Raw genomic sequence first — 10,088 nt, forward strand, 5'->3', positions numbered from 1 at the left:
GTCCCTGGAGAGTAATAGAATGTGCATAAGATTTCTGAGAAAATTTATACGTATTCATATAAGTGGGAAATATATTCTGTACCCAGCTCTTGCACGTGATTGATGGAGATCACTCCCTCATGTTGCCCAGCCCTGATAAAGGATGCTTGCTTTTTAGAACTCAAAATTGAGTCTTAGAGAGTTTATTTGCTGGCATTTCCAGTATCAAATTGAGGTACAGTTCTGCAGGGGTTTCTCCTGTGAGCTTTGCAATGCAGGGGTTTCTCCTGTAAGCAACTTTGCAAAGTGGATCAAAGGCAAAAAGTGTGCAGTGGAATCTGACATTTCTTCAGGTACTGGTTATTTTTGATGCACTGGTTAAATAGTTTGAGTAAAGGCTTTATTTAAACTTAAAAATGTCAGTGCTAGACCTGAGGAAATGTCCTTTCAGCCAAATGTATCTCTTCAGCTTTCTATAATGAATGCCTTATACAAGGCATGGACAGAGTTAAGAGTCAAACAAGTGTGTGATGATAGGTTCCCAGATTAGTCTCAGACTCTAGGGGCTACTAATGAGGGATTTGGTTTTTTTGCAAACAGGCCCAGGTGAGATTTTGTTTTATGAATGTTCTACTCATCCAGGCCAAACTTCCTGTCTCTGCAATATCTTACTGCCAGGAGTTCCACCGCTGAACAAATTTATAAGAAAAATTACCTTTTGTTTATGTTAAATCTGCCACTGTCTAGTTTTTGTATTGGAACAACTCATCAATAGTTTATGCATTGTCCCAGGTGTTTGTAGTTTCCAGAGTTAGGATTTATATACTAGAGGATTATAGGTTAGGATTTTGAATTTCAGCCAATTGCATAGACTTTTCTTCTCTCTCCCGGGTAAACATCCCTTCATGTTTTCTGTGAAGTTACTCAGATGTTTAAAATTAAATACTTGTATATCCTGTGCATACACAGGAAGGAAAGGAAATGCATACGAGATGAAAATAGATTTGTTTTCAAGTAATATAAAGCCTTTTAACAGCTTGTTGCAAAATGTTAATACGGAATTGAAATGAAATTGAGTGGAATCTGAATAATCCATGTATATATATTCCTTTTTTCTTATGCTTATTGTAAATATAAGGTTTAAAATAGCCACTGGAGGTCTCACTGATGTAGTGTTAAATGACAAGCTGGTTTTTGAAAGCCAGTACTTCCAGGTTTTGGCTAACCAGTATTAATTGATGCACTAACCATTTGAGGTGGACTGGATGATAGCAGAATTTTTGCGGATAATGTGCAAACAGTAATTATATTTTCATCTCAAGGAATAACACTTTTGTGAATAATACCTGTGTCATAGTGTGGGAACATTTATAAAGGTTTGGAATGTAGGAGGATCTAAATGTCATAGAATAAACATAAAGGACTAAATTTCCCACTGCCTTACCATAAAAATAAAAAAAGTAATCCTGTCAGGCAGCAGGGTTTCCCCATTTTGAAGAGCCACCCACACACCTGACAGATTTTTCCCCTTCTCTGTTCTGCAGGGGACACCAAAGCCTCAGCGATGAGTCAGGCCCAGGACTATGGCCTTTTTGAACTACTTGGTAGAACTGTGATCAAATGCAACACATTTAATTAATGTCAGTTTCTCTGGGCATTTTGAACCAAGTCTTTATTTTTATGCAATTAGACAAAACTTAGTTTTCAAAAAATTCAGGAACTTAATTCTGCTTATGCATTCTAATATTTTATTTTTCTCAGCCTCAATTTTACCTTTGTACTTCTTATATTATAGTATTCTTGGATATGTAGATTATTGTCATATCCCTGATACAATAAATACAGCTAAATAGTTTATATTTAGTATTGTCATCTTGACTGAGTTCACAGCACTGTTTACCACTCTTCTGTGGAATGACGGTGCATAAAAAAATATACTGTTCCTGGAGTAAATTTGCTAGTCATTTGTGGGGTTAAATAATATTTTTTTTGCTTCTGTGGGTATGTATTATCCCAAACCTTGACTAAGTCTGTTGCTTGATTTCGTGGAAACTAATCTGATATGTTTTTCTCCAGTGGTCATTTTTTGTTCTGCTTATTTCCCTTGCACTGAATAGCTGCTTGAATTCTTTCCCATGTTACTGAATCTTAATTTTTTTGAGCTAATTTTAGCTTTTTTATAATTCTTGCTTATGTGCCTCAACTTTCATCATTGTTGATGACTCCTTTCTTTATTTTAGATACTGGGAAAGTCATTTGTTCCAGAGGATACACAGAACTTTAAATTTGTGTCTGCAGGTAAACCTTTTTTCTTGTTCACGGGTTTACATATTTTTTGTTTCTTAGTGCTTAACCAACATCTTCCTAATGACCAAGTTTTTAGTCATTTGTCTGAAGAAAGATAGCCACCAGTTCAGCTCTCCCATTATACCTTACCATGCAGTATCTATACAGAAAATAATTTGAACATTTATGGCATGAAAGGCAAGAAGATTCTACTCAGTAATAAATTTAGTCAGAGTCCATCCTTCCTACTGCTCAGACTGAGAACATTCATCAGACTTGCCTTTGCATTGCATTTGCCCCACTCTTGCTGTTCACAGGGCTGCGTTGCAAATCTGATGTGAAAAAGAACTTCTTCAGATTACTTCTAAAACTGGTGTTGGAAATATGCTGTTTGAAATCTTGCCTTTTTTTGTCAGCTATATCCTTTTATGTAGGGAAAGAGATTGCCTCTGCCCTAACCTATTACATTTAGAAGAACGATGGACAACCTGTCTTATCCTAAGAGTATCCTTGACTGGAGTCTTGCTTTGCCATACTTGAATCTTATGTCATTACATATTATACTTATATACAGACTTAGCTTTTGCTTTTTTTTTTCTTTCAAACAAGACAACTTCAGCAGATTCATAGAAGAGAAACACAGGCAGCTGGCTTTACAGGTATTAAACTTAACACTTTTTCGTGTTTTTAGCGGCATATCACCAGTGTTGTTATGGATACTGAGCCAGGTCTTGTTTTGCTAGCTTGTAGATGTGCTAAAAATGGATTTTCCCTTCCCACCTCTTAACCATTTTTATGACTTGATTGAACATCCACTGAAATCCGTGAGAAGTCTCTGGTCATCCAGAAAGATTTTGAGCTACGATCTAAGTGAACAGTAGATGTTCCGTTGCATATTAGTTGTCAGATATTTTTTATATCTTATTCCACTATTGAAAATTAAAATATATGAGCTTTTACTTCTGCTGCAGCTCACCAGACTTCAAGATTCTGCTGGCTTAGTCTGATTCTGTGACTCCTGCATCATTCATCTCATAGTAACTTATTTCGTTGCAGGGGAAGCATGCAGGCTCAAACTGTTGGGTCTGAGGGCTAGCTTTTAGGGAAGTTTTGAGCATAATCTTTGCATGAGAATTCTAAAACATAGGCTGGCAGCAGATTTGCAAATAGTTCTCTTATATTGTTTTATCTTCTGATACTTTCAACTTAGTGTAAGTGCCCTGACATCTTGCCCCCACCCCTAGGGTGGAGTTGGCTGCAGGGACCTGGGACAGCACAGTGCCAGTGTAGCGGAGCGCAGCCTCTTCCCACTGGTGACAGTAGTGGGAAGAAGCTTCCAGGCCATGCTTTGGGGAGGCTATACTGAGGTGGACCTTCTCCTGCAGGAGGTGTTTGCGACTGAGTCCAACTCAAACTACATGCTTGTGCCTGGCCAATGATCATGGACATGCTGGCTGTCCTGTAACACAGGACTCCCAGCAGCCTTTTCTTTAGGGAGCTGTTGGTCCTTGCTTTTCCTTAACACTAATATTTTGCAGCTGTGTCTTATAACTGTCATGTCTGTAATACCTCCTTTTTTTGCACTTTACTGTAAATTCAAATGTGGCCAATGCTATAATATGCCAGGTTACAGAGGGACCTAGTGGGACTTCAGTTTCTGCTTTCCCCAAACTCTTTTTCCAGCTCCCCTCTGCCATGCTGGAATCTCCTGCCTTTGCAGCACAGCACTGCTGTCCCTGACTCACTGGTCCTGCTTGCCCTACCTGCTGTACAGCATAAAGCTGAGTTTGTGTGACTCCCCGTCCTCAGCCTCAGGCCAGAGGCTGTGTGATGCACTCTGTCTCAGAGTATTGCTGGTACCTGGGACTTTGTGAATTGTCTCCTAAGGTTTTTTTTTTTCGTGTAATTCCTTAAACTTACTGCTGACCATGCTTAGTTTAATCACAGATGAAACAGTAAAGGCTATAGAAAATACTAGATTGATTCTTTGTGAAAACAGAAAAATGCCATTAATTCATCTGTTTATGTGCATTCCGGAATGGACTGTTTGCTAACATCACCATTGCAGGTCCAGTGTTTGATTGGGAAGAAGTGGAGGTGTGTAAGCTTGATTCACATTTTTGACTCCGTCTGCACTGTGGCACTGTACATACATCTGTGCCTGTGGTACATGCTTAAAAGGGTACATCCTGGGCTCTCTATCCCTGTACTGCATAGATCAAGGACTGGTTAAAAGTTGCCACAACCTATTACCTGTGGGAACTACACTGGATGGTGGAAATGGCTTGCAGCTGCCTCTTCACTGAACTGTAATCTGCAAGACACAGTTGCCATACTCATCCAGTCATGGTCATAGTTTTCCCTTTCAGCCTCCTCTGCTTAGATGACTTGCCTTACAAATTTATATATTAAGACCATTACTAGATCTTTGGTAAGTGTCCTGGTCAAATAGAACGTAACTTCAGTGTCAAATGCTACAGCTACCTCTAGTAAGGACCGGGATAAGTATTGTCGCTGTTCTTGGTTTGCAACTGCAGTGTGGTAAGGATACAAATCTGAAAGAGCAGTGTTTAAAAAAAAAAGTGATAAAATGCATAAAACTTTGAGCATGTACTTGGATTTTATACTTACAGATCCATTCTGGGAAGATACCAGGAATGAAAGTGTGAGTAAGGAGGTCATGTTTCAGGATGCCAGGTAAACTAATTATTGTCTGAGACTGAGTAGCTTTTTTTGGTTCAGCATTACAAAAACTGCTTACAAAAATTGCTTACAAAAATTGTCACTTGGGTAGATGATGATATGCTTGCAGTTTGAGTCTTGATGGGTAGAAAACATTTCATGTTGGAAGAAACGGATTTAAAAGACCTTATGCTGTCAGGTCTACCATTTTCTGCCTAAGCTAATGGCAAAACAAATTTGAAATGAGTCCCCATCTTTGGAAGAATTCAGATGACACTGGTCCATTATTACTGTTATATATTCTTATCATATGTGGGATGGGTTTGCAACAAAAAACCCTGTTAAATAGTAAAGGATGAACTCAGACTTGTTATCCAGCCAGAAAGCAGGAGGTGGAGTTCCTTCTCCATGGGCTCCAGGTGGCAGAAATATGCAAGCACAGTATGGATCTCAATGCGTGTTTTTAGTTTTGAGATGAGGGTGCATGTGGGATGAGTGCTCTGACTTGATCATGCTCTGTTTTATCCTGCTTGATATCACCTACTAATCTGTGCTACTGCAAGGGAGACCTCAGTGAAGAGAGAACTAGTTTGATTTTTAAGGATGCAAGAACAGTCTAAACTTAATATAGTTATTAGGATTGTTGTAAAAACAAAATAAGTCCATGCTCTGAATTTTCCTGTAGAAAAATCTTCTACTGACTGGGAAGGAAGTGAAGGCAAATTAATCCTTTGTTCCTCAAAGTTAATTCTTATGCATATCACTTTCTTTAAGTGACATTCATCATTGACATCAGTAGTTGGATGCTGAGCGGTATTCAGAATTGCCAGTTCATACTTTGTGAGCACTTGAAGTAGATTTTAAGCAGCAAAATGGTTGCATCTGTGAAATACCAAATTGCCTTTTATTAGGGACACTTTTTCCACTGTGTATTTTAATTTTTCAATGTAAAATATGTAAAAATAACAAATCTATGAAGTCTCCTAAAAATGTATCTCTGGAGTGTTTCTCTGTCATTGTTGTGAATTTTTGTATGTCTTAGTTATGCCTGAGGAGTCTGAAAACTTTCTTCGATATGTCTTATAGGATAGCAAGCGTTACCATGGTATCTTGTAACATTTTTCCAATATGCAGATGGAGCCACAAGGGGGAAAAAAAGATTTGAGTGAAGAATTTTGGAATGGAATAATGCTAAAATAAACTTGTTGTAAAAATGCTTCATATGATTGGTGATAAATTAAAGCAAACAGTCTTGTAACGTATCATCTGTTAGTTAAACATGTGCTCTCATTTATCTGATCTGTAAATAACCAAAGTAAATTACTGTAAATTAGTAACAGATAATAACAGCCTTTACTTAACTTGAAGCTGTATCCCCTTATTTAGGCCTTCAGCCTAATACTTCCAAGAGTGGAAAAAATTAACCTTCAGAATGTTTAATGTTATAGTTTCTCAAAAGGTGAAATTAGAATAGAGATGTTGGGCTAAATGTGGGAATTGGGAACGTGGTGATTTAAGGTTTTCATAAGACTTGGTTTTCCAGTGCAGTCAGCTCCTTTCTAGAGATTGGGGTGGGGTGCAAGAGGGAAAAGATCTTCCTGAAGGATATCAAGTGTTAGCAAGGCTAAGTGTTATCAAGGATATCAAGTGTTAGCATCAGTCAGTTTAAGACTGAGAGGGATGCATAAACAAATCCATAGTTTAGCCAGGCTTTCCAGAGTACATATTCCTCATGGCTGCCAAAATACATCACTTTTCCTTTTCAGAATGCCTTGCCAAGTGTAGGCTTTGTGATATTTCCAGAAGATATGCTAGGTAGTGAGGCTTTAAATATGTTTAAATATGTTTAAATATGTTGTTTTTTTAATATAGTCAATCATATGATTGAGCCTTAACTATAACATGCTTGTTGAATACATACTGTTTTATCAGTATGGAATGCATGGATGCTCCAGTTTCAGCTTGTCACAGGGTAAGGATGTGTTTTGCTCCAGCTGTTCAAGATGAAAATTTTTTAGTGAAGAGTATATAAGTGAGGATATGATTCATACAATACAGTAACTTAATCTGCTCAGGCACTTCAAGGACCAAGGGGAGAAGTTAGATAGTAAGAGGATTAAATTATTTTGGCCTTTTCTTTGCTTCACTCCTGTGGTGACCAAAATAAATAAATGAGGGAAGAGTCTGAAGCTCAGCCTAAAATCAGCAATTCTTCAACATATATTTTGGCTATGTCAGATTTCTTCCTGCTACCTGAAGCAGATTAAAAGGAGGGTGATAGGTATTTTCAAACACTCAAAGTGTAACTGTGTAAGTGTACCTCAGATTTTAACTTTGAAAAACAATACCTTGAACTTTGCTTTCCTTGGTGATTTTTTCTTATGTTAAGGTGCTGCTGCGTTGGCTATTGATACTGTATCACTTCTGTGAATGAACAGAGAATTTCAATATTCAGGGTGACATCTTTGGAAGCATTAAATGAATATACAAGCACTTTGAATGGCAGAATGTAATTAGACCTGTGAGTTTGACAGTAATTCCTACAAAATTGCTATATTTTTCACTGTGCAGAAGGCAAAACTAAATGAAATAGATGTTGTTAGCATCTGGTAAGCAAGATCACAGGTTTTTTGAGATAGTTGGATGTCATGTTTATGGCATTCTGAGTGAGATCTATAGTTGTGACTGATTGTGCATTACCGTTCAATTGTTTCTCAATCTGCCTCTTTATAGTTGAGCATTATGGAGGGTGCCCCTTTCTGCAGCTCCAAAATACGAGGGAGAAGGAGGTGAAGTTCCCTTTAGTCATTCAGCTGGGAGTGCTCCAGTGCAATCTTGCATGCAACAACATACTCAAGACCTTTTATTTAGTAAAGCAACAGTCTAGTATTTTCCTAGTGCAAATAATTGCCAGGGACAGAATAGGTTCCTCAAAATCAATTCCTCTCCTCCATTTACAATTAGAAAAAACACCACTTTAGTTCTGTTGCTGTAGGTAATCTGGTTACCTCATTCCTCTTATACCCTGTGCTGAGTGTTAACTGCTGTCTTTGCTGCATGCATGCATATTAGCACATATGTTCCCTAGTGTTGAAAGAAGATTCATGATTTGAGGCAGCACAGGTGTGAATTATTTGCATAAATTCCTTGCATTCTTCTAGTTCTCCATGGAGTTATATCAGTGATGCACTAAGAAGTGTGTACAGAATCACTGAATTGTTTAGGTAGGAAAAGACCTTCAAGATCATCGAGTCCAACCATTAACCAAACATTGCCAAATCCAACACTAAACCATGTCCGTAAGTGCCACATCTACACATCTTTTAAATACCTCCAGACATGGTGACTCAACCACTTCCCTGGGCAGGCTCTTCTAGTGCATAAGAGCCCTTTTCAGTGAAGTAATATTGTCTAATATCCAGTCTAAACCTCCCCTGGTGCAACTTGAGGCGGTTTCCTCTTGTCCTATTAACCTGTTACCTGAGAAAAGAAACCAATACCTGCCTCTCTACAACCTCCTCTCTGGTAGTTGGAAAGAGTAACAAGGTCATCCCCAGCCTTCTCCAGACTAAACAACCCAACTTCCTTCAGCCACTCCTTGTAAGACGTGCGCTCCAGACCATTCACTAGCTTCATTGCTCTTCTCTGGACACTCTCCAGCAGCTCGATGTCTTTCTGGTACTGAACGACCCAAAACTGAACACAGTGTTTGAGGTGCAGCCTCACCAGCACCAGCTACAGGGGCATGATCACTTCCCTAGCCCTGCTGGCCACACCATTTCTGATACAAGCCAGGGTGCTGTTGGCTTTCTTGGCTAACAAGGTATGCTGCTGGCTCCTATTCAGCCAGCTGTCAACCAACACACCCAGGTCCTTTTCCACTGGACAGCCTTCCAGCTGTTTGACCCCAAGCCTGTAGCATTCCATGGTGTTGTTTTGTCCCAAGTACTGGACCTGACACTCAGCCTTGTTGAACCCCATATAGCTGGCCTTGGCCCATCAATCCAGCCTGCCCAGATCCCTCCACAGCAGGATCAACACTGCTGCCCAACTTGGTTGTTGTCTGCAGCCTTCCTGAGGCTGCATTCGACCCTCTCATCCAGGTTACTGATAAAGATATTGAACAGAACTCTACTCAGCACTGAGCTGGGGGCAACACCTCTTGTGACCAGCCACCATCTAGGTTTAACTCCATTCACCACAACCTTCTGGGCCTGGCCAACCAGCCATTTTTTTACCCAGCAAAGGCTGTGCCCATCCAAGGCATGAGCAGCTAGTTTTTCCTGGAGAATGCTGTGGGCAATGGTATCTAAGGCTAAAGTCTAGATGGAAAACACCCACAGGCATCATTAATTTCTCAGTCTATAGGCCAGAATGTGCAATTACTCACATATTCCTTTCCATATTCCACAGGTGTCGCTTCAGGATGGTTTAGCACTATCTGAAGCCCCTTGCTCTATTGTTTTTTCTTGGACTGCAATGTCTCTGTTGTTTGTTTTCTCTTTTCATGTAGTGTCTTCTATAGTACTGTTATGGTCATGACATGCATCACTGAAATGTGAATAGTAATGATGATGATAATTAGAAGGAAGATAATGGCAGCAGGGTCTCAACTTTAAATGAACTTAGAGATTCTCATTTGCTGAGTTAAAAACAAGCCTTCTGAAGTAAAAAACAAAGATCCCTGTAATCTTGCACTATTTGTGCATTGTTGTTAATTAACAAGCTTCACTGGACTTAAGTGGCTCCTGAAAAATATTATAAGTGAGAGGAGTGTGTACTTACTTGCTTCTGATATTTGTCTTAGATATTCTACAAAGAAGATCCTATCCTAGTGAATAGTGAGTAGTAAAAGATTTAATGAGAGAATTGAAGTATCATTTCATTTTATACTTGCATGAAATGTATTTTTGTTCATGGATTTATCCATTTATATGTATTATTTCACCTCCAAGAGATTTGTTATCTTTTCACAATGCAAATAAGAAAATACAGTACTTCTTCTGAAATGTTTATAATATAAATATATTATGTTTAAATGTTATATAAATGTTAATTATAAATGTTTATAATATAAATATATTCTTCTGAAATGTTTATAATAACTTGTATACATCTGCAATAATTTCAAAAAAATGTGG

Source organism: Cuculus canorus, chromosome Z (genome assembly GCF_017976375.1).
Source record: "Cuculus canorus isolate bCucCan1 chromosome Z, bCucCan1.pri, whole genome shotgun sequence".
NCBI lineage: Eukaryota > Metazoa > Chordata > Aves > Cuculiformes > Cuculidae > Cuculus > Cuculus canorus.